Genomic DNA, 27,012 nt, shown 5'->3' with positions numbered 1-27,012 from the left:
TGGGTCAAATTGACCCGACGCGAGTGTTTATGTAACTTTCTACCAGGCGAGTACTTAAGGGCTAATGGAACTTTCCAGTCTGTATTTGGCAAATCTTAAATTAACAACAGGCCTTGAGTGCTGGCAGTTTTCCCTATGCTTCACCTTTAAATTGTACACTGTCGCAAGATCCAGTTTCACGTTTGTAATGTAAGAGGCAAAGCTTTCACAGCGTGGCATAAACACTTTCTCGCATTCTTTCTTCCTTCCCAGGATGACTCTGGAAACTTGATACATTACCCGTGGTAGGCGCAATTACGTCAATAGCGTTAAAGTCGACGCACTCCGACAAGCCACAGGCCTTGTACGGCACCCAGTTTCGTGGAAAGCCTCTCTAGGGATGCACGGATATAAACAGCAACTAAAAATAAGCAACAGTCTGGCTAAGAACTTTGATCCAACAGACTAGAAAGCTATTGAGACATTTACTGGACATAGTCCACTCAGGAGTCGCCCTGGGTGGCACAGGCGGTATAGCGCTAGTTTTCTGTGCCCGAGGTTGCGGGTTCGATACCGGCCCAGGTGGATGTCATTTAAATGTGCTTAAATGCGATAGGCTCATGTCAGTAGATTTACTGGCATGTAAAAGAACTCCTGCGGCACACTGGCGATGCTGATATAACCTCGGCAGTTGCGAGTGTCGTTAAATAGAACATAAAACTTAAATTTATGTCCACTCAGGAAACTATGAATCAGAACAGTTACGTGTAAAATCTTGGAAGATGCTAAACATATTAATCTGAAGAGAGAAGCTGTGAAAACAATTTGTACACAGCTTGAAGAATGAACTTTCAGACTGGACAAAAGAACTAACCCAGGACCGAAAAAATTACAAACAATGAGCATATGAACACAATTCGTTCAGTAGTGTAGGATAAATCACTGTACACTAACATATAGTGTCCATTCTCCGGTATCACAAATACAGAAAAAGCATTCTTACAAAAAAAATTCTCGAAATCGCTGTCTTGTACCATTATAATATGTACCACGCAGTTTACAGTTCATGTAATGAGAAGATTACGAAAACCATAATGTTGACCGGGTTTCAGCTTTTATATCTAATGGCATGCAGTGTAATCATTCAGCACTGAATGAGGGTGACCGTACGATACTCCGCGGATATTTATGTAGATGTGAAAACATTCCTTCAAGAATAAAAGTTAACAGCCACGTAAACTTGCACGTATTTCCTCCTACATTCACTATTCTAAGTCAAATTATAAGAAAGTAATTTCGTTTCTTAGCGATGTATGTAAGACAGGGGGAAAGAAACCGGCTACCTCACTCCATTATCTCCTGGCTCAACTGAGCCATATTGGTATCAATTATGACCTGTCTTCGGACATTGATTAAACAACAACAACATCATCATTTTATATTCCAGTCGTCTTTTTCTTACAATTATTTGCAGATGATATTATTTGCAGATTACAAAATGTGTGTAATTTATTTGAAATCTATAAGACTAGGAGGTAGTGAATACCATGCAAGTCTTAAGCAAGGAGAATTGAGGAGGAGAAAAAAGAGAAAAGAGTAAGGTAAGGAGAGAGAATGAAGGAAAACAACAAAAAAGAACTAGGGGAAAGGAAATAGAAGAGAAATGCCAGGTAGAAGAGAGGAGAGGAAGAAAGGGTAGAGGAGGAACAGAAAGAAGGAGAAGGAGGCGGGGAGGGAGTAGGAGAAGGGGAGATGAGTAATAGAAGGGGAAAGGAGTAGTAGAAGTGGAGAGAAATAGGAGAAGGGAAGAGGAGTAGGAGAAAGGGAGAGGAGTAGAAGGAGAGAAGAGTAGGAGAAGCGGAGAGGAATAGGAGAAAGCAAGAGTAGTAAGAGAAGGGGTGAGGAGTAGGGGAATGGGAGAGGAGTAGGAGAAAGGGAGAGTAGTAAGAGAAGGGGAGAGGAGTAGGGGAATGGGAGAGGAGTAGGAGAAAGGAAGAGGAGTAAGAGAAGGGGAGAGGAGTAGGGGAAGGGGAGAGGAGTAGGAGAAAGGGAGAGTAGTAAGAGAAGGGGAGAGGAGTAGGGGAATGGGAGAGGAGTAGGAGAAAGGAAGAGGAGTAAGAGAAGGGGAGAGGAGTAGGGGAAGGGGAGAGGAGTAGGGGAATGGAAGAGGAGTAGGAGAAAGGAAGAGGAGTAAGAGAAGGGGATAGGAGTAGGGGAATGGGAGAGGAGAAGGAGAAAGGGGGAGTAGTAAGAGAAGGGGAGAGGAGTAGGGGAAGGGGAGAGGAATAGGAGAAAGGGAGGGTAGTAAGAGAAGGGGAGAGGATTAGGGGAATGGGAGAGGAGTAGGAGAAAGGAAGAGGAGTAAGAGAAGGGGAGAGTAGGAGAAAGGAAGAGAAGTAAGAGAAGGGGAGATGAGTAGGAGAAGGGGAGAGGGGTAGGAGAAAGGGAGAGTAGTAAGAAAAGGGGAGAGGAGTAGGGGTATGGGAGAGGAGTAGGAGGAAGGAAGAGGAGTAGAAGGAGAGAAGAGTAGGAGAAGGGGAGATGAGTAGGAGACAGGAAGAATAGTAAGAAAAGGAGAGAGGAGTAGAGGAATGGGAGAGGAGTAGGAGAAACAGAGAGAAGTAAGAAAAAGGGAGATGAGTAGGAGAAAGGAAGAGGAGTAAGAGGAGGGGAGAGGAGTAGGAGAAGGGGAGAGAAATAGGAGAAGTGGAGAGGGATAGGAGAAGGGGAGAGGAGTAGAAGGAGAGAAGAGTAAGAGAAGGGGAATGGAGTAGGAGATAAGGAATAGAGGAGGCGTGGAAAGGAGAACGGGAGAGGAGAAGAAAATAGTAGAAGTGGAGTGTAGAAGAAGGAGAGAGGAATAGGAGAATGGGACACAATGAGGAAAAGATGAGAGGATGGGAGAAGAATAGAGGAAGAGGAGAGGAGTAGGAGAATGGATGAGGTAAAAGAGAGAGGAGAGAAAAATATGAGGAGAGAGAAGTAGGAGAAGGGGAGAGGAATAGAAGTGGAGAGAAGGCTAGAAGTTAAGAAGAGGAGGGAAATGGGAGAAGGGGGGAGAAGGAGAAAGGAGAGGGAGAGGAGAGGAGATGATGGGATGGGAAGAGGGAAAGGAGAATAAAAGAAGAGAGGAGGAGAAGAGGAGAGGAGAGGGGAGTTGCTTATAATTTTGTCCTTGGTGTTGCAGAAGGTGGTGCTGCCGAAGCTCCCCGTGCCGGCCCTCGACCAAACTCTGGAGCGCTACTTGGCGGCTGTGAAGCCCATCGTCAGCGAGGCGCAGTACGAGCGGACGCGAGCCGTGGTCAAGGCGTTCGGGTCCAGCAATGGGCCGGGTCCGCGCCTGCAGGAGCAGCTGCTGCAGCGCCAGGAGCAGCTCGACAACTGGGTGAGACACTAGCTTTCAGATTCAACGCCAGCTGATGCCAAACACCAGATAGACAGACACTCCAACATCCTGTGCTTGTAAGTCGACAATTTATTTGTCTATTGTCGCAATGATGTATTTTTAGTAGGTTATTTTACGACGCTTTATCTACATCTTAGGTTATTTAGCGTCTGAATGAAATGAAGGTGATAATGCTGGTGAAATGAGTCCGAGGTCCAGCACCGAAAGTTACCCAGCATTTTGGGTTGAGGGAAAACCCCGGAAAAAACCTCAACCAGGTAACTTGCCCCGACCGGAATCGAACCCAGGCCACCTGGTTTCGCGGCCAGACGCGCTGACCGTTACTCCACAGGTGTGGACCTCGCAATGATGTTAGCGTTGTGATCGTCCACTTTACGGTTATTGCAAGTCTTGGGACATGGGCAACGATGAACAAGTAGCTACACAACAGAAATAATTTCGAGATATAACTCACTGACAGGGTTAGCTCAGCAGCAGCTGTACTATTGATCCCAATGACTATCTTTTACTTACGGACTTAACAGCCTCCAAAAGTCTTAACTCCCATGTCTGCCATGCATTAAAATAATCATAAACATACACTGTGTCCCAAAAGTCATATCATATTTCAGAGGATTATATTTTTTAAATGAATAGAGGCAGAAATATAATAAGAGATGAAAATAAAACTCTCAAAACTTTTTGTCTGTAAGTTTGAGGCACTGAAGGAAACAAAAGAAGGTAACAATCGAATAAATGAAATATGTTTCATTCTTACAATTAATTATACAAAATGGATGTCCAAACAAAAGACCTCAACTAGTCGTTCCCATGTATTTTGGGTCCCTATCGTCACGGCATGGAAGTCCACACCTGTGGAGTAACGGTTAGCGCGTCTGGCCGCGAAACCAGGTGGCCCGGGTTCGATTCCCGGTTGGGGCAAGTTACCTGGTTGAGGTTTTTCCTGGGTTTTCCCTCAACCCAATATGAGCAAATGCTGGGTAACTTCGGAGCTGGACCCCGGACTCATTTCACCGGCATTATCACCTTCATCTCATTCAGACGCTAAATAACCTAAGATGTTGATAAAGCGTCGTAAAATAACCTACTAAAAAACCACGGCATGTCGCATCTTCAGGTTGCGGATAGAGGAGACGATCTCCAGATATGGAGGGTAGCTGCGAATATATTAAATAAGCAATCGCGGACAAACGATGAGGGATGGTCCTCCAGCTTGGGGGTTGGGCGAAGGACTAACAACCCATCACCGTAAAAAAAAACAGCTTGTTACGAAATCCCAAAATAATTCTCGGAAAGGAGCATTGTATTCTTCACCTGACATAATTAGGAACATTAAATCCAGACGTTTGAAACGGACAGGGTATGTTACACGTATGGGCGAATCCAGAAATGCATATAGAGTGTTAGCTGGGAGGCCGGAGGGAAAAAGATCTTTGGAGAGGCCAAGACGTAGATGGGAGGATAATATTAAAATGGATTTGAGAGAGGTTGGATATGATTGTAAAGACAGGATTAATCTTACTCAGGATAGAGAGGGCGACAATGAACCTTTGAGTTCCTTAAAAGCCATGAAGTACTAGTCGTTCTTTTGTGAACCAGGTTGCTCGTCCTCTGATCATGCGCACTGCCTCCTTTCAGGGACTTATAAAAGTATTTGTGCGACAAAACTTTTTTCTAAGGCAGTACATCTATTATCAAGCATTATAACTCGTTTGACGATATGTGTCAGAAGAAGAAGAACAAAATTGTTAGTATACTTCTGAAGTGTGATTAGTGTAACATGTAGCTAATCGATGATGTATGCAATGGAGGGAGAAAGGAACTGGCCACCCTACCCCATTAGTTTCCTCATAAATGATGCCTTAGTGGTATCAATTGTAAAGTTCAGACCTGTCTTGGAACAGTTGACTAAACAACAACCACTATATTATGGTTATGTTTACTAGGAAAGGCTAACGTGGCATCCTGGATTATGTAAATGAAACTAAATTTTAAATCTCGTATTGCGAGTTTATTTGTTTATAATTTTTAACAAAATAGAGAGCACGGAGATAAAATATCGAATAGGCCTACGACTAGTTGCGAAAGTAGATTTAATGCACTCGTGCGAAGTAAAAAAACTTCCTACACTATGTTATATTCTTTCGTTTGAGACTCATAATGTGAAGTCTATCAATACTAGTGGCTTGTGCAGCAAATGCTGCAAACTAAGTTCATTAGACGTTCAAATAAACATTTTTCAGATTTATTTTCAATGAAGAATACCAGACATTCTGAAAGTTATTTGCTTTCATAACAATGAAAGATTCTCTCGAGCCAATACTGAAGAGAACCACGCATATAAATATCTACACCTCACCGCCATTAAATGTATGAAAAAGACCCAACCCCACTTCATTAATAACTATAAAAATATTTGATTTTTAATAACATTATTATCTTACGTAAGTTTTATAGCTTTCAGTAACATATACTATATATACTATATAGCCGCCACTCAGTAAAATATGGAAATCAAAATCTAATTTAAGTTATTCTCTACATCTACTTATATAACCCCAAAACGTTTCACTTTCATATCATCAATATAGCATTAATATGTATAATTAATGAAAAATAGTCACATCATGGCATTAACTACAATAATATTTCATTTCTAATGGTAATAATGTCATCAAACCACCTCAAGTTTTGTAGTTTTTAATATCCAATACACAGCTGTACCCAGAAAATTACACACCACAGAATCGAACCTGTAAATTATTTTTAGTATGTTAAGTTTTTAATAACCAATTTAATTTGAGCTCTAAATATGTCAGCATTCTTGCAGATCATGGTTTTCGTGTAATCACAGTATAAAGAAGATACAGTAGAGACAACTTTTGTCGGCACCTTTGATGTTGTTGGTACTAAAATCAAACTTAGGGAGGTGTAGTTCTCAATGAATTCAACCATATCGCTAGTATCGGCAGCGCTAACAGCTGATTTTAGCGATCAGCTGTTCAGAAATGCTAAACTTTCAGATGAAACTTTGTATTAACTGTTGTAATTATTCCTTTGTTCTGTAGTGATATTTGTGTCTTATTATGTAGGTCTAATGAAAATTCACTTTTTTTTTCAAAATACATATAAAATTGCAGTGTTTATGGTTGAAGTAAAACATAGCCTACTATTAGCGAAGTGCTTACCGTTTTATTCTGTTTCTTCATATCCATTGCATTTCTTTCCATATAATGTTATTAGCTAGTCAACAAAATTTTATTATATCCATTGTTGACGTAACTTCATCGAAACGAATGTCATGATCTATGTAGCTAATGATTCAATATTACGTTACCAACATAAGCATCTACCAGTGACTTTAAAATTAGCGTCAATTAGTGAATATTTTCATTATGTTTATATACGGAAGTAATTATTATTATTATTATTATTATTATTATTATTATTATTATTATTATTATTATTATTATTATTAGTATTATTATTATTATTATGTTGCCATTCCTTTGCCTCATGTCTTTCATATTGTTAAAAGATGAGTAATAAATCTTTTCAGTTAATATTAAATTATGCCAGCCTGTCGTAGATGGAGAACCATCTGGTGGAGGTTCCAGACAATACACCCGGTTTCGTGACATGCGCACTCAGAATTTGTTCCCACGAAATGGGCTAGTTGACCTTACTGTATCTTCTTTATACTGTGGTGTAATATTGTTTACTGTAGTATGTGTTTTGTTTTATTCTGAAATGCAACACGGCAGACTTGATGCTCGCTTCGCTTCTCCTTTACAAAAAAGCGAAGGTAATATCAAGTCGGCCGTGAATGCTATTAGGTAGTTCTCAAAACTGACGACAGATGGATTTTGGAAAATAGCAAAATTATGTTTAAAAGTTGACATTTCACTGAAAACTACTAATTTTTAGAAAAACTTTGGGTTCCAAGCTTCAAAATGAGGGGTCATTTATTAAAATCCGTCCAGCCGTTTTCCCGTAATTTCCATTACCAGTTCAAATTATATATATATATATATATATATATATATATATATATATATATAGATGGTAACTCTATACTACAATTTGTCGCTCTGTATTTCTTGTGCATCTCATTCTATTGGCGTCTTGGAAACCTGATGCTGGGTTGAATATAAAATAAGTTGTAGGTTTTGTTGAAGTTTGGCGATACAACTGGGAACTGAAGTGAAGAGGAACAAAACGGAATTTTAAATTCAATTTTTCTGGTTGAAAAGAAGCAGGCAATGCAGTTTCTTTCGCTCGACGTAATTTCAATTCCGGTCTTTAGAGAAAAGACGTTCAAGGGAAACCGGTAAAGGGAGGAAAGCAATCAAATATATCGAATGTAATACAGAACATTTTAACGCATACCAACTCACTACTTCATTGATTCTCGTTTGTGTTACGTTTGCCCTATCAAGTGTCACATTTAAAAATAGGTGTAGATTTGATAGACTATATCGCTTATGCAATCAATGATCAATCACATATAAGATTTCATTCGGTTTCAGCCAATCACGGTCATATATCACTAATCTTGTCGTAATTCGCAGTTGTATGCGTATTGTCGCAATTGATTTTCAATTGTTCTTGGTTAATACGGAGTATATTTAGAAGGCAGTGACAATTCATTCTCACTGAAACCCTATGTACACTGGGCTGCAAAACAAATGCCGATACGAAATTACAAATATATCGTTTTCCCAGGATTTTAGCAAACATGGCGAGGTGGAAAGCTATTTTCCTGAGATTAGGTTTTTTTTAAACTTGTAAATATGACTTTTATAACATGTTCACGTTATTATTTAATGTGAATTGATTTTAAATTATTCATATACTTTACTTTACAATATTAATAACAATACTACACAAAAATAGTGAAACTGCAGTTTATATGGTATTCCACAGCCTTCCTTATTATCCGTGGATGCCCTCATTATTACAATCGATATATACGGCCAGTTATGTTTCATATTGTGTTAACAAAGAAGATGTATCAATTTTATTATTAACTAACCGTACCCGTGCGCTCCGCTGCACCCGTTAGAAATAAATATAAAGTAATAACATAATTAAAATAGGACATTTGATCCAGGGAACATTCGTGTTTGATAGAAGGATAAATAATTTAATATGTTACTTAATTTAAATTGCATCCAAATAATTAAAATGCGATCATTTTGGTCCAGAGACACTCATTTGGTGCAATGACAATTCCTTTAACCTGTTTCTTAATTTTTATTACATGCAACCATAGTTTAATGAACATTGACATCATTTAGATTTAATGTGTATATTTTATTTTACTTGTTATAGGTTTCCATTGAATTATGGTAATAACTTAATTTTAACCCTTGTTTTCTACGTATTCAGTAAATGGCGCTTGACCCACTATGGTTCTGAACCCTTCAAATAACTTAAATTATATAAAATAATATTACATATTATATTATATTATATTATATTATATTATATTATATTATATTATATTATATTATATTATATTATATTATATTATATTATATTATATTATATTATATTATATTATATTATATTATATTATATTATATTATATTATATCAGAAGTTACTTTAATAACATTATAGCATTATGTCCATCTAGAGGAACTACACTTTCCAATGGTAAAATAATAATTAATTATACAAATCGGTTTCATACAAACACAGAAACATTCTCTGTAGGCTATCTTTGATACCTTTCGATTGTCGCTGTCCAAGGCCCCTTATAGACGAAGTCATTTGTTTTTTAATTAATTACACCGCCTTAGATGGCAGTTATTTTAATCTTAAAACTCATTTATCTCATTAAATATCAGTCCTATCAAACTTTTTCAAGGAATAAAACTTATCGCAAATTATTTTTGAAGAAACTTGTGTTATGTAACATTTTTCACAAAAATTAATAATAAGCGAGATATTTCGATTTATTTAATTCAGGCCCCCTTATAAGCCCCCTTTTAAATAATGTAATTTGAATGCCATATAGCCTAAAATCTAAGTTACAACGAACTTAATTTATATTCTAATTTTCATAGAAATCCGTTCAGCCATTATCGCGTGAAAAGGTAACAAACATACAGACAGACAGACAGACAGACAGACAGACAGACATACATACATACAAACAAAAATTTCAAAAAAGCGAAATTCGATTTCAGGGTGGTTGATTATATATGTTAGGACCAATTATTTTTGGAAAATCGAAAATTACCAGAAAAATTTCGGCTACAGATTTATTATTAGCAGGGAACGGATTTATATGGACTAAAAATATATGAAATATGTAAATATATATGTAGTTATTTTTACCAAAATATGGAATTAAATATGGATTTTTACCAAAATATGGAATTAAATATGGACTTAAAATTATAAAAAAATGACTATGTACGTTAAATATTGGTACATTTTAATCAAACTAAACAAAAAATATAATGGACGTACCTTATCTTCCAATGTAGTTTCAACAAAACACAATTTTTATTGTCTGTTACCATAACAATAGGTTACAAACATTTCTTTCAAGTGCTGAAAAGTGAATCTTCTTCTATTGTCTCTGAGGATAGATTTATACTGACTAAAAGAGCGTTCGACGTCACAAGAAGTAACTGGTACATAATTCAATTTCACAATGTCTGCTGGGGATAAGTCCAAGTTAATCTTCACTGTTGATTCACCACTCATCACAGCAACAACCTTTTGTAGTTCTTCATATCCAGGGTTTTTTGAAAGTACAGTGTCCACCTTAGCTCTTACTGCATCTGCAACTTTACCTCTACCACGATTCAGTTGTTCCACAGTACTATTTATAATTTCAAAACTTTCAGATAGTGAAAGGTGCCTATTTTGGAGACTTTTGAGCGTTTTTATGATGCATGAAAATGTATGCTGAATGTGAGCTAAGTCATTCTTCACACTTATGTCACAGGTAACTGTTTTCGCAGTATCAATTGAGACTGCATCTTCAGAGTCCAATGCAAGGAGAACATTGTTAATAGAGTCTATATGTTCGGCATAATATTCAACTGCTTCTAGCCATGTACCCCATCTAGTTAAAATTGGCTTTGGTGGCAATGGAATTTCAGGGTACATTTCTTTCAACACGTTAACTCTACTGGGAGCTTTGAGAAATACTTTTTTCACTGATGAAATCAACAAATCTACTTTAGGGAAATTGTCTCTGACCACTTCTGCCACACGATGAAATGCATGCGCCACACAAGTAAAATGAGTCAATTTAGGATATACAACAGATAATGCTTGTCCAGCTTTGACCATATAAGGGGCAGCATCGCTAATAAAGAATAACACATTATCGTACATAATACCCTTTGGCCACAGGATACCCATAGCTTCGTTGAACAGTTTAACTATAGTTTTGTTATTGCACTTTTCTAGAACATCACAATGTAAAAGAATTCGTTCAGAATATTGTTCACTTAACAAACCGATAACTACATTACCAACAAGTCTACCTTCTTTGTCGGGAGTCTCATCAATGGAAACCCAAATTGAACTATCTTTAATTTCATCTCTTATCTTCTGTATTGTCTCATCGTAGATGGATGGAGCATACGTCTTCCTAAGTGTTGACTCATCCGGGATTGTATGTTGAGTATATTTTTCAAGGAATTCCCTGAAGACCTTATTCTTTAGTTTGTAGAGAGGAATATCAGCAGAGATGAGAGAACGGCACAGGTCGATGTTAAACTCAGATCTTACATTCGATGTTGTTGGTTGTGTTAAAAACAATTGTCTCTGCTTGGAATTTAGTTGTTTGTTGGCCTGATGTTTACTAGTTGTAATGTGTTGTTGCACCAGGAACTTTTGTGTAGATGATACTGCACACTGACACAAATTACAAAATAATATTTTATTGTCAGTTGATAAACCATCTTCTTTAAATTCTGAAATGTAACTTGTTAGTTTTGATTTTAAATTGACTGAATGACGTACTTTTGGCATATTTACCGTCTTTATAGTATGATTTACAAAACTGAACCTATGTGTACTCTGACTGGCATTTAACTGTTGAGCTGCACAACTGAAGTCTGTTAAAAATTTTAAATTAAATTAATACAGTTTTGTAACTTACTTTCCCATTGTTGATAGGACTGCTAATTTTCAAATAACTCTGATGTTAAAGGGATTACTGAACATGTGTTTAAATCTCTATTGTTGAAATGTATTTTTAAAAGTTAATGGAATTTTGTTTTGTTTTATTGTTAAACCTAATATAATATGGACTGTTTTATATGAAATATGGAAAATATATGGAAATTAACGAAAATATGTACTAAACTCTAAAATATGGAAAAATATAGAAAATAAAAGTAGGATTTTTCAACCCTACACATTGTGAAACATAAAGATAATGCAAAATATAAATTATATTAGCTTTATAAGTAAATATGTATTTACATATAAATCCTTTCCCTGATTATTAGTATAGATACGGCCTTAGATGGCAGTTATCTTAATTTTAAAACTCATTTATCTCATTAAATATCAGTCCTATCAAAATTTTTCATGGAATAAAACGTATCGCAAATTATTTTTGAAGAAACCTTTGTTATGTAACATTTTTCACAAAAATTAATAATAAGCGAGATATTTCGATTTATTTAATTCAGGCCCCCTTATAACCCCCCTTTTAAATAATGTGTTTTGAATGCCATATAGCCTGAAATCTAAGTTACAACGAACTTAATTTATATTCCAATTTTCATCGAAATCCGTTCACCCATTATCGCGTGGAAAGGTAACAAACATACAGACAGACAGACAGACATACAAACAAAAATTTCAAAAAAGCGATTTTCGGTTTCAGGGTGGTTAATTATATATGTTAGGACCAATTATTTTTGGGAAATCGAAAATTACCAGAAAAATTTCGGCTCCAGATTTATTATTAGTACTAGCCGTACCCGTGCGCTCCGCTGCACCCGTTAGAAATAAATATAAAATAATTATATAATTAAAATAGGATATTTGATCCAGGGAACATTCGTGTTTGATATAAGGATAAATCGTTTATTATGTTACTTAATTTAAATTGTATTTGCATAATTAAAATGCGATCATTTTGATCCAGAGACCACTCATTTGGTCATAAAAATTATTTTAGGAAATATAGGAAACGAGTGTAGAGAATAGTCTATCAAGTTTTCTGTGCATAAGAAGCTATTTTAATCTTACCTGTCCTCGATTCACTCAGAAGTTACTGTAACAACATTATAGCATTATGTTCCAATGGTGAAATAATAATTAATTATACAAATCGGTTAATTTAGCTTCCGATATTACTTCATACAAACACAGAAACATTATCTGTAGGCTATCTTTCATAGCTTTCGATTGTTGCTGTCCAAGGCCCCTTATAGACGAAGTCATTTGTTTTTTAATTCATTACACGGCCTTAGATGGCAGTTATTTTAATTTTAAAACTCATTTATCTCATTAAATATCAGTCCTATCAAAATGTTTCAAGGAATAAAACTTATCGCAAATTATTTTTGAAGAAACTTTTGTTATGTAACATTTTTCACAAAAATCAATAATAAGGGAGATATTTCGATTTATTTAATTCAGGCCCCCTTATAACCCCCCCCCTTTTAAATGATGTATTTTGAATGCCATATATCCTAAAATCTAAGTTACAACGAACTTAATTTATATTCCAATTTTCATCGAAATCCGTTCAGCCATTATCGCGTGAAAAGGTAACAAACATACAGACAGGCAGACAGACAGACAGACATACAAACAAAAATTTCAAAAAGGCGATTTTCGGTTTCAGGGTGGTTAATTGTATATGTTAGGACCAATTATTTTTGGAAAATCGAAAATTACCAGAAAAATTTCGGCTACAGATTTATTATTAGTATAGATAGATAGATATAAATATAAAATGTTATTATAAATACAGACAGAGATATGTAAATTGAATGCAATGCTTTCTGTTCATCTCTATTTATTTTGCTTCCTAAGCGAAGTCCTCGTAACACGTTAATATTTCTAATCGATAGCGATTTCGACTCGGCATTTCCTTTGCAGCCCAATACATAAATTAACGAGGAATATCATAACATCATTATAAACAAACTACGAAACAACCAATCAATATGTTCATCATTAAATTCTTTTACTTTTAAAGGATGCCAATTTCATCATAATAATTATACTTCCAATTATAAGACAAAAGCATGTATAACGTTCATATTACAAAGTTTCAAACATTTATGTGAATATAACATGGGTTAAATGATAACTTTCATTGTGTTTAGATCACATTCAGTTTAATAAAATTCAATACTTCACATCATTCCGATGATCACTCACTGTATTAACCTGTAGTTCAGATTCTTAACATTAGATGGCAAGTACGGTAGTACTAAAACATATCATACTAGAGTCCCTCGACAATAATAGAATATAAGAGTTAAGACATTGTGCATCTCCTTCCGATTGGTTGAATCCGACCACGACTTCCATTAACATGCAGTTAATAAATCTAGGTACACATATTCTTATTCAAATAAAAATAAATTAGATCGATGAAATAATAAATTCCTCATTACCTGTAATGTCTAGAATCTAAAAATCCCTTTTTAATGAGAGTTGAGACGTTTCATAGCTTTTGATCTCATCAACAATTAAAATATGTAATGATTTGATAGCACTACAGTCTAGTATATACAGTACAGCCACGAAGCTTGAGTTGTTGACGATACTAGGAACAATAGACTGTACCGGTACTATTTCGCATTGTCTGTAATGAGGCTATAGTAGCGGTCCTAGCGGTTAGCAACTAACTATGGATGCATATTCCTTACATATTGAACTTCGTAACTGTATATATTAGACAGTGATAGGACTGAAATAAATCAATGACTATGTGACGAAAATAAAATTAATGAAGATCTAGCATCTGCAGCTCAATGGGCGCAAAAATTTGAACTCAAATTAAATCCAGACAAACCCCAAACTATTAAAATGGAACTCCAACAAGCATTATTATATTCTAATATATGATTTTTATTTTTAATAATATATAAATTTTCTTTATTATTTTAACAATTACTTCGATTCACATTACTATAATTGTTTCATTCTTAGAATCACATCTAACTAAATTTATTATTATTATTATTATTATTATTATTATTATTATTATTATTATTATTATTATTATTAATTGTATATTTTTCTTCTATTTCTGCCATTTTTATATTTGCTATTTTTCTAATACTGGTTGAGTGGAAGAGAAGGCTTTATGGCCTTAACTCTACCAGTAGAAAGGAAACTACTAAATAAATAAACAAATATATATAGCTCTTGGAGCTACCTCCTTCTTGCAATGAAACGATTGGGAGTTCAGCTCGAATTCCACTAAAATTCTCTCAACCATTTATTATCATAATACACTACTCTCGTAAATTGACTCATATTGTGAATTCAATCAATAGCTTTCCCAAAAACACGCTATAAAATGTTTCATATAAAATAATTTTTACCTCGGAAAGGAAGCAAAAACGAGAAAAATTGTATATCGAGTATTTGAGAGTCAAATCGACACTGTTCACTCCTGATTAGATTTTGGTGAATCAAGGACAAGAGGGCTAGATAGCTCTCTTGATCAAGAACAATAATTGAAGAATAATTTTAGAAAAAAAGTAGGCTTACATTTCGAGCGAGGAGAAAACTGTGTTGCTCTAGCTTTATTTATATCTGTATTTTCATTAGAGCCAGCTTTAATTATAACAGACTTTCCTGAATAGGGTCAAGTAGTTTCGGACGAACACGATACATGCGTGAGTTTGGAGAATATCACGTGTGCGATGTGAAATGCCATTTCCTTTGGGCTTGTAATGACAGAATATGTGAAATTTGAATAACGCAGAAACGGGGAGTGGAAAATCAATTTGATCGTGTTACATGAGACAGCCTGTACAGTCACGGCAGTGAGTGTCCACAACGAGTTGCGCCGCTCAAGCAGACTGCATGAATCTATCTCATACATGTGAAAAGATATCAAACAGAACAGAAAAAATACTTTATATAGGCTTTTCATGCAAAAAGGGGATGGCTCCACATTTTTTTTTTTTTTTTTGCTTGCTTCATACGTTAAAAAATATGCCTGATCTCTTAGTACAAGAACAGTGTGATTCCGAGCATTTAGTAGAAGTTACAGTGGAATTGGAGCTCAACTTCCAATTCTTTCATTGCACAAAGGAGATAGCTGAAGGAGCTATTATAGAGGTTATTTATTTATTTATTCATTCATTCATTCATTCATTCATTCATTCATTCATTCATTCATTCATTCATTCATACATTCATTCATTCACTCATTCACTCACTCACTTACTTATTTACTTAATTAATTAATTTATTTATTTATTTGTTTATTTATTTATTTATTTATTCATTTATTTATACGAAAGGAGAGACGGTTAGCACTCCCCTACACAAGGATGGAATACACATATAAATTGATTAAGGCACTGCTGCCTGTCAGCATTTAACCACATTTATTTATTTATTTATTTATTTATTTATTTATTTATTTATTTATTTATTTATTTATTTATTTATTTATTTATTTATTTATCTATTTAATTTACTCATTTAACAATTTATCAATTTTTCTACTTATCTATTTATTTATTTATTTATTTATTTATTTATTTATTTACTTATTCACTTATTCATTTATTTATTTATTTATTTACTCATTTATTTATTTATTTATTTATGTATTTATTTATTTTCTCATTTATTTATTTACTCATTTATTTATTTATTTATGCATTTATTTATTTATTTATCTATTTATTTATTTATTCATTTATCCATTTATCAATTTATCTACTTATCTATTCATCTATTTATTTATTTACTTATTTATTTATTTAATTTATCCATTTATCAATTTATCTACTTATGTACTTAATTATTTATTTATTTATTTACTTATTTATTTATTCGTTCATTTCTTTATTTATCCATTTATTAATTTATCTATTTATCTATTTATTTATTTATTCATTTATTTATTTACTCATTTTATATTTATTTATTTTTTTATTTATTTACTTATTTAATTTATCCATTTATCAGTTTATCTACTTATGTACTTATTTATTTATTTATTCATTTTTTATTTATCCATTTATTAATTTATCTAGTTATCTATTTATTTATTTATTCATTTATTTATTTATTCATTTTTTATGTATTTATTTATTTATTTAATTATTCATTTACTCATTTATTTATTTATTTACACATTTATTCTTTTATTTATTTATTTATCCATTTATCAATTTATCTACTTATTTATTTATTTATTTATTTACTCATTTATTAATTTAATTACTCATTTATTTATTTATCCATTTATCAATTTATCTACTTATCTATTTATTTATTTATTTACTTATTTAATTTATCCATTTATCAATTTAACGATTTATTTATTTATATACTCAATAATTTGTTTATTTTCTCATTTATTTATTTATTTATCCATTTATCTACTTATCTATTTATTTATCTACTTATTTATTTATTTATTTGTTTATTTATTTATTTATCTATCTATTTATCTCTTCATCTGTTTATTCATCTATTTATTTATTTATTTATTTATTTATTTATTTATTTATTTATTTATTTTTGAATACTCTCACCATACGCTTAATATCTCAAATTTGCATTTTTTGGACTATGGTTCTTTTTTTAAAAAAAAAAAGCCTTCAATTAGACTAAGACAAAACTAAAAAAGAATAATAATACTAAAACAGGTTAACTTTTTATAGCCTACTATTAAATAAAGTTTAATATCAAAATTAATATTGTTTATCGAAGTAAATAAATGATAAAAGTCAATTTATAAAGCAAACAAGAAATATCAATAATTATAATTGATTACACGAAGGCTGTAATCACCACATCTAGTAACTTAGTTAGGCCTATTAATAATAAATTTTATTAGATAAAATATACGCCAAGACAAAATTCCAGAGATTAGGCAATTATACTGTATAGGAGGATGCGTCCATTAGAGCATTTTATGGTTCTACGTAGGTTTTATTTTATTCGTATAATGTTACTAATAAAGACACTTGAGCTTTTGTCTTATCCTACGCAAATTCTCTCGCAATTTACGTTGCTCGTAGATAATTTATCTGCAACTTCGAAGACTTTCGCATTATGACGACACACGAGCGCTGCAATTTGAGTGAATAGTCTGTATGCTTCACAAATTGATATAATGAACCGCTAAACAAAACGTCCTATCCTAGAGGGTGTATCCGGTAGATTCCTTGAGAAATATAGTAGCACAGTAGATGTCGGGTAGGCTTTCTTAAAATACTTAGATTTCTCTTGGTATTTTTATTCCAATGCTCATCAGTCATGTCGTCTAATGTGAATGTCTGCAATTTTAATACTGTTTACTGTATGGAATTACATTATCTTGTAGCAAAAATAATGAAAAACGACAGTAAAAAAGGAAAATGGCCAGTTCAGCTGCACGACTGTGCTGTAGAGAGAAAGGAGATCAAAGTGCGCACCTTGCGGGGTGGGGTGGGGTGTAGATACATGTGGGAGAAGCTCATTTCTCGCAAACTGAATTAAGAGGGGTGATCAGGAAAGGGTGTACGATAGTTAAAGCAAATCCAATTACATATTTTTTTTTTTTTTATTTTATTAATGTGGTGGTTCTCCCCAGCCCGGAGGGTTAATGTTTACGGAAGAGCATGCATCGAGTCCACATGAGTTGGTTCTCTTCCGCTCCGCAGATCAAACAGCGCGGCGTTGCTGTTGCAGATCGTGATCAGCCCCCACGTTTGTTTCCTGTGATCAAGGTCACAAGTTTCTCTATCTTGGATGTTACGAGGTAACGACCACAGTCTAGTATATAGTCACGAAGCTTGGGATGATTTTTTGCATTTCTCGCGAAAGTTGCTAGCCGCTTGGAGCCCTGTGAGTACTAGGATCAATAGACTGTGCCACTGTCATCGTGACCTAATACAGGCCGTAAGGCAGACTATGTGACTCGCTTAACCCCATCACGAAAGGCAGCGTTTCAACCATATAAATTAGTTGGAATGCATAAAGAGTAACATATATTTCTCTAAAATGTAGTGTAATTGCATTAATAAAATTTAAAACAATGATTATGAGACACTTCAGACATAATTCACTTGCGAGTTAAGGTGTAATATTATTTTTGGTGTGAAAATTACATTGTTCGTATGTGCAATACCTGCCTTTATTTCGATTAAATATTGCGAAATTCTTGCACATTCATTTATGCACGATTCAATAATTTTCAGTTGCACCGCACGGATATTTAGATATGTTGAAATTATAGGTTATGTCAACTGTAACAGTACTTCAATATTCGCATCTATACATTATAATTAAGCATACAGTTACGTATGATAACTTGTAAATGCAATTTGTCTATATTTCAGTTGTATTTATTCGTTTCTTATGGTACTCCAATCTGAAATCTGATTAATGTAATATGTTAGTAGTCTAAACTAGCGCTGAGATAATTCCTTTGTACTCATACTCCTTCCATATACGGATCTGTGACAGGTTAGGTCTGGTTAGTTTAGGCTTTTATTATGCCTTATATAATAGATTTAATAAACACATTGTGTATATCGAGCATTGTGAATATGTCGTACACAGTTCTTTGTCATTCATCTTTAGCGTAATATGACAGCGGCAATGTTCTTAATGAGCACTCAAAGAGGTGATATAGCGGGCAATGCAGTCCACAGATTATACACGCACAATCACTGGTCACCTGGTGAAAACCTTTTCTAGTACAGATGCGGTAGTGAAACCCATGGATTGCTCCCCTTGTGTAATGGTGACGTAGCTCGAAGTTGGCTGCTTTCCATTCCTCGTTGTTCATCGCTGGGGTGCGGAAAAATGCAGGGTCAATTTCTGCGGCTTTCTGTCGTCGTTCGTCAAAAAACTTCGTACTGGCTGGGGTTGGTGTCAGGTTGTAGGTGGCCATTAAATCTTCTATGAAGGACGTTGTTCCTGCCAGCTGGTACACGAGTCGGGTTGGAGCGAACTTGGAGATGCAGAGTATTCTTTTTATATATCTGGACTTAGCCCTGTCCAAAGTTTTCAGGTTTTGGTAGCTCAGGTACGTCCATATTATCTCAATGGCATATGATGCTACTGGTGCGACTTTGAGTTTGAACAATGCAATTGAGGTCCCGAGTGATAGGGACTTGAGGTTTCGTATCCCCATTGTGGCCTATGCCTTGCTTATACGTTCAACTGCACCTCCACAAAATACACTAATTTGAATAATAATATGGGACAAGGAGACGTTTGTAGCACTATAAATTGTAAGAAAATGAGGTCAGAGTTATCCTACTTCCGAAAGATTATGTATACTTATATAATATATGCTTTATGAAAATAATATATAAACCTTATGTATTTCATATTTCAATAGTGGAAGGAAGGTGTTAACTTTTTTTAAAAGGAACACTATATCGAAAGTATAAAACATTTTATCGTCTGCTAGGGAAAGGATCTGTGATGAGGCGATAGTAGCGATCCTGGTGGTTAGCAACTATCTATGGATGCATATTTATTAAGTATTGAGCTTCGTGACTAATATACTAGAATGTGGTTAGGACTTTATCCTGTTTCCCTAGTGAATTTACTTTCCTGTTACGAACTGTTCTCGGTGTAAGTTTTTACTGTCGTTTTGATATGAAACGTGTATACTCGACTTACAAGAGAAGAAAAATTGTAACGTTTTGACAAGAAGGCTTTTCTGTAAGCTTTGACGTCACTAGCAGTGCCATAGAACACAAAAATTGTTGTTATTTATTATTCAAGCCAAGACCTATTACATTACAGTACAATTAGTACTACGAGGAATAATTCCTTGCTATAGTGCAACATTTTCCAACCGGTGTGCCGCGAGAAAATGAAAATAGTAAAGGTTTACTTACTTACAAATGGCTTTTAAGAAACCTGCAGGTTCATTGCCGCCCTCACATAAGCCCGCCATTGGTCCCTATCCTGTGCAAGATTAATACAGTCTCTGTCATTATATCCCATCTCCCTCAAATCCTTTTTAATATTATCCTCCCATCTACGTCTCGGCCTCCCCAAAGGTGCCTTTCCCTCCGGCCTTCCAAATAACACTCTATATGCACTTCTGGATTCGCCCAGACATGCTACATGCCCTGCCCATCTCAAACGTCTGGATTTAATGTTCCTAATTATGTCAGGTGAAGAATACAATGCGTGCAGTTCTGTGTTGTGTAACTTTCTCCATTCTCCTGTAACTTCATCCCCCTTAGCCTCAAATATTTTCCTAAGAATCTTATTCTCAAACACCCTTTATCTCTGTACCTCTCTCAAAGTGAGAGTCCAAGTTTCACAACCATACAGAACAACTGGTAATATAACTGTTTTATAAATTCTAACTTCCAGATTTTTTCACAGCAGATTAGATGACAAAAGCTTCTCAACCGAATTATTCTGCGTTTAATTTCATCCCAAGTGTCATTCATATTTGTTACTGTTGCTCGTACATATCTTAATTTTTTCCATTTCTTCGAAGGATAAATCTCCAGTTTTTATAGTATTTCCATTTCATATAATATTCTGGTCACGAGACATAACCATATACTTCGTCTTTTCGGGATTTACTTCGAAACCTATCGCTTTACTTGCTTGGAGTAAAATTTCTGTGTTTTCCCTAATCGTTTGTGGATTTTCTCCTAACATACTCACGTCATCCGTATAGACAAGAAGGTGATGTAATCCATTCAATTCCAAACCATCTTTGTTATCCTGAAGTTTCCTAAGGGCATATTCTAGATCGAAGTTAAAAAGTAAAGGTGATAGTGCATCTCCTTGCTTTAGCCCGCAGTGAATTGGAAAAGCATCAGACAGAAGCTGGCGTATACGGACTCTGCTGTAAGTTTCACTGAGACACGTTTTAATTAATCGAACTAGTTTCTTGGGAATACCAACATCTATAAGAATATTATATAAAACTTCCCTCATAACCGAGTCATATGCATTTTTTAAATCTATGAATAAGTGATGTACTGTACTCTTATACTTCCATTTTTTCCTCCAATATCTGTGCAATACAAAAAATAAATAATAAAGGTTGCCATAGCAAAAATCGGAAAAGTAAATGTGAAAAGAATGGTAAAAAAAGTGAGTCCACAAGAATCAACTTTCAGCGAACGCACCACATGTCAACAAACATTCAGTAAATATCTGCAGTGCTCGGGAAAAGTGACACAAGTCAGTTTCCACAAACCTTTTTTGATAATTTACTGACAACTTACGGAACATCTCCTCGCTTGGAAAAAAAATACATAAGTATTCCTCCCATTACAATAATTCATAGAGAAAAAAATCAAATCGACATAAACCAGTGTAAGTTGTCAATAAATTATCAAAAAAGGTTTGTGGAAACTGACTTGTGTCACTTTTCCCAAGCACTGCAGATATATTCCTCCTAAAACCCTCAAAATTCGCCATTGGTTGGGAATCACTGATTTGGAATAAGCCTATACTGTATGAATGTTGTGCAGTGGGATTTTAAGTTACACCTTTAATATGCCACGTGTTGGAAAGGGTTGAAAAATCGCAACTAGAAGCATTTGAAATGTGGATATGAAGAAGAATGGAGAGTGTGAAATGGACAGACAATAAGAAAAGAAGTTGTACTAAAAAGTGGATGAAGAAATAACAATGCTGAAACTGATCAGGAGGAGAAAAAGAAATTGGCTAGTCACTGGCTACGAAAAAGACTGCCAACTGAAGGATACCCTGGAAGGAATGGTGAAAGGAAAAATGTTCGAGGTAGAAAAAGATAATAGATATGAATCGATTGCGGAGATTAAGAAGGAGGCAGAAAAGGAGGATTGGAGAATGCTAGGTTTGCAGTGAAGGACCTACCTTTGGGCAGAATGAATGAATGAATGAATGAACGAACTAACTAACTAACGAACGAACTGACTAACGAACGAACGAACTGACGAACGAATGAGTGAATGAATGAATGAATGAATGAATGAATGAATGAACGAACGAACGAGCGAACGAACGAACGAACTGACTAACGAACGAACCAACGAATGAATAAATGAATGAACGAACGAACGAACTGACTAACGAACGACTAACGAATGAATGAATGAATGAATGAATGAATGAATGAACTGACTAACGAATGAATGAACGAACTAACTGACTAACGAACGAACGAACTGACTGACTAACGAACGAACGAACTAACGAATGAATGAATGAATGAATGAATGAATGAATGAACGAACGAACTGACTAACGAACTAATGAATGAATGAACTAACGAACGAATGAACTAACGAATGAATGAATGAACTAATTGACTAACGAACGAACGAACTAACGAATAAATGAATGTACGTACGAACGAACTGACTAACGAACAAACTAACGAATGAATGAATGAATGAATGAATGAATGAATGAATGAATGAATGAATGAATGAATGAATGAACGAACTGACTAACGAACGAACTAATGAATGAATGAACTAACTAACGAACGAATGAACTAACGAATGGATGGATGAATGAATGAATGAATTAATTAATTAATTAATTAATTAATTAATTAATTAACTGACTAACGAATGAATGAACGAACTGACTAACGAACGAACGAACTGACTGACGAACGAACGAACGAACGAACGAACGAACGAACGAACGAACGAACGAACTGACTGACGAACGAACGAACTAACGAATGGATGGATGAATGAATGAATGAATGAATGAATGAACGAATGAATGAATGAATTAATTAATTAATTAATTAATGAACGAACTGACTAACAAACGAACTGACTAATGAACGAACTAATGAATGAATGAACTAACTAACGAACGAATGAACTAACGAATGAATGAATGAACTAATTGACTAACGAACGAACGAACTGACTAACGAAAAAACTAACGAATGAATGAATGAATGAATGAATGAATGAACGAATGAATGAATGAATGAATGAATGAATGAATGAATGAATGAATGAATGAATGAATCGTGTTGTACTGAATATCGTTAAGTTTTATAAGTTCTGTCGTCAAATAATTATGTCCTTTGAACTTATATTTAGAACGCAGAGGTTCGCCGTCATTGGTCTTGTTTCGATCCACCTCCCCGCCCGTTCCGTTCACACGATCCGTCGCCGCAGAGAACTTCCGTTACAACCGCTAAGTTGCGGATTCAGGCGCTGTTGTGTGTTGGTGTATTGGTTTCCCCTCGCTTCGCCCCTTACTAGCCAGTACCATCCCCATCGACGTCCATAAAATAGCGTCTGGTTCACTGGGTGCAGTACTTCGGTGTGCCACGAAGTCGAACAGCGCAGTCATTGCATAAATCACACAAAAAGTCCAACGTTGCGTATTTATACTACGACGTGCGTTACGGAATACCTATTATTACGATACAACGTTGAGAAGTGCTTTTTACAATATCGAGGAAAAGTTTGAAAAACAAGCATTTCACAAACGTGTATTGTATATCATTTTTTGCACGAACATATTTTTAAAATTCCAAATACAATATATTTTGGATTGAAATTTTAGAGCAATATTATTCCAAAGCCTTCGCAAAACTGCACTGTAATGGTAACTAAGTAACAATAAGTGCGCTGTAATGGGTATGTTTTATGTTATGACCAGGGAAAGGGATTTGGAGTATTATAAAGAATGGTGAAACGTAGTATAGATATTCGTAGCTCAGTGACTGTCAAGCGAGCTGCGTCACGGCGCATGGAAGAGTACAGTCCACTTCATACAAACTTACACGCAACGTCTGTAAATATATTTCAGAATAAACAAATGGAGTAGTTTAATGACATATAGTGACCTACATACATAATCTGCATTTCTTTTTGAACTACATGTGCTTTTCTTCGCAACGCACAAGACACCAATAAACAACATTACAAATATACATAATTAAATATGAACCTCTGCATCTTCGCGTGTCAGTGGACATATTGATGTTGATAGACAGTTGTCTTCTGTATGGAACTCGCGTCTGAATATGTAGATCCAAACGAAATGGCATTTTCAATTAATGCTATGCCTTGTTATGCCTTGTTATAATAAATTGTAAATATTATTTTCAAATTTTCAAAATACAACTTTGCTCTGTTGCAAGGAAGGAAATTTTGTAACATGGAAAAACTCCGCTCTCCATCTGCAGAGACAATTAGAGAGTACTTGAAACAAGATACGTCAATTAAATTCACATGTTGAATGACGTCATTGGGACACGTCTTTGTTAGTACATCTGAAATCCGACTAAGAATATCGTATCCATCATTTTTAATCAAAACTTTGTTCATTTTTTCACCAACTCGTTTTCCTATTTCACCTTCTACTGCACTCAGTTTATTTACAATAGTCCTCATAATATTTATTTGCTCAACTAGTTCTACTCCTGACTTTCCTAATTGAATAATGGCATCCGGTAAATATCCAAAATTTGACTTAATATCCGTGACTTCTTTCTCGATTGTTTCATCATTTAGCAGTTCCTGGCGTACTTGAATCGCAGCCGCGTGATCGGTATCGAAAGACTGGACCACTTTCTTCACAGATTGGAGGTGACGTGCGTAATGATTACAAGCTTCTAACCATGACCCCCATCTCGTAGGAACTGGACATGGGGGAAGCGACAATTTAGGGAATTGTTTCCTGAATTTTGATACTTGATCTGGAGGTTTTACAAATATAGTCTTTCAATACTGTATTGTTAGTTGGTTTCACTTTCGGCATTGTACCCGCACTTCACTACTCTGAACTGCAAACCTGCATGTTGAAGTTCTTATGCGACAACTGTCCCGTTCACCTGTTGTTGACATGTAGAGACCTGCGAGTATGTCATGGAGGGGAGGACTTGGTATAAAGGGTTGTATACAAATGACTGTGTAGATGCCAATACTAGCTTTTACTACTCCAAATTCCGTTCCCTAGTTATGAAGAATGGTTTCCCTAGCAAAAAGTTTCTGTGTGGGAATTTTACTTTCAAGGCCTAAAAACAATAGCTGTAAATACAGAAAAAAGAACACGATCGTGCAAAACATAATGTTAATATTAGCATCAAGATTTTAATGGTCTAAAATCAGCCAACAATACAAAATAAAAAAGTGACAGGGGATTTAAGGAGACCCTGTGATTATTTGTAACGCCTGTACAGGAAATAGGTCATGGAATTAGGATAAATGATTGCAATTTTCTGTGAAGGTTGGATTCCCGTACATTTTCTCGAATAACCATTCTCCCGAATTATATTTCTCGAATGACTTTGCCCGAAACAAAAAAAAAAATGCCGAAGAAATATGAAAAGTTAATGACTGTTGAATAATGTATTGCCGTCAATACTAAAACCTTATTTTAAAAAAAGGGCGCCTAGAATGAGAATTATATCCTACACGTCTCATGTACGAGTTTAATAAAAGTTCCACAGTTGTGAGATACTTTCTTTGTAATGTTTGTTATTGTGAATTATTGTGTAAATATATTGGAACTCTCACTGAACGTTACATCGAGAAACCAGATCTGACTTTTGAATATTTCTAAATTGTAACATGTTCCGAATACGATTACCCGATTTTCAGTCTTTCCATCTTCCATGGAAAGTTTTCTTTTCCCAATCGTATTATCAGGGACTGGAATGCTTTGCCTGCAGACTTACTAAAGGCTTTACCAACAACCAAAAATGTATTTAAAAATAGGCTTAAGGACTTCACTAACAGACGGTAATTATACATAGTATTTAAAGGGTGTAATTGATATTTTGTTATTGAAGTGTTGTATCAGTGAAGAATTATGTTGTGTCAGTGAAGTGTGTTGTGTAAGTGAAACGTGTTCCTGTCAGCGAAGCTTTATAGTTTATAGTGGCAGTGCAAAGTATTTAATCAGTGAAATGTTCTTGAAGTGTTAGTGAAATCAGGATGGAATCAGTGAAATATGTCGTAGTTGCAATGCAGTGCGTGAGTTGACAGCGAAATGAGTGTAGTGTCGAAAGGTACTTGTGCAGATATGAACATATTATACTCGTGGGTTTTAGTTCGAACTTAGGTTTAAGATACTTCAGATTTACTTTAAATGTTATTTTAACTGATCGTGCTTCATTTAATTTAGGATGTTCCCTGTTGTTATTATTATTATTATTATTATTATTTTTTTTTTTTTTATTTTTATTATTACTATTAGTAGTAGTAGTAGTAGTAGTAGTAGTAGTAGTAGTAGTAGTAGTAGTAATAGTAGTAGTAGTAGCAGTATTGTATTGTATTGTATTGTATTGTATTGTATTGTATTGTATTTATTAACATTCCATGGTAGACTATTCATGCTTACAGCTAGAATATGGAACAAGTCAAAAAACTTAATACTATTATAAAATCTTAATTTATAGTCACAGTCTAGATGAAATATATACAGACGAGATTTACAATATAGTCTACTAGTACAACACATAGTTTTAGTATCAATTTCATG

General features: G+C 34.6%; 1 protein-coding gene and 1 non-coding gene across 3 annotated transcripts in view; both read left to right on the top strand.

The window, feature by feature from the left end:
* The window catches only part of LOC138692690 (vesicular acetylcholine transporter-like), a 436,812-nt gene that overhangs the window by 305,258 nt on the left and 104,542 nt on the right, over window positions 1–27,012 (top strand). The window contains exon 3 of one of the 2 annotated variants that reach the window (XM_069815818.1): window positions 3,167–3,364. The gene's annotated coding sequence lies outside the window, so the exon portion shown is untranslated. Of the gene's footprint in view, window positions 1–3,166; window positions 3,365–27,012 lie in introns of those variants that run through there. The other variant, XM_069815817.1, reaches the window with a different exon arrangement.
* Window positions 15,856–15,962, top strand: LOC138693543 (U6atac minor spliceosomal RNA). The gene has a single exon (XR_011330372.1). It is a non-coding gene; the product is annotated as a U6atac minor spliceosomal RNA (small nuclear RNA).

This window comes from Periplaneta americana, chromosome 17 (assembly GCF_040183065.1).
Source record: "Periplaneta americana isolate PAMFEO1 chromosome 17, P.americana_PAMFEO1_priV1, whole genome shotgun sequence".
NCBI lineage: Eukaryota > Metazoa > Arthropoda > Insecta > Blattodea > Blattidae > Periplaneta > Periplaneta americana.
The sequence above is the reverse complement of the archived record's forward strand: the minus strand, read 5'-3'. Positions and strand labels throughout refer to the sequence as shown.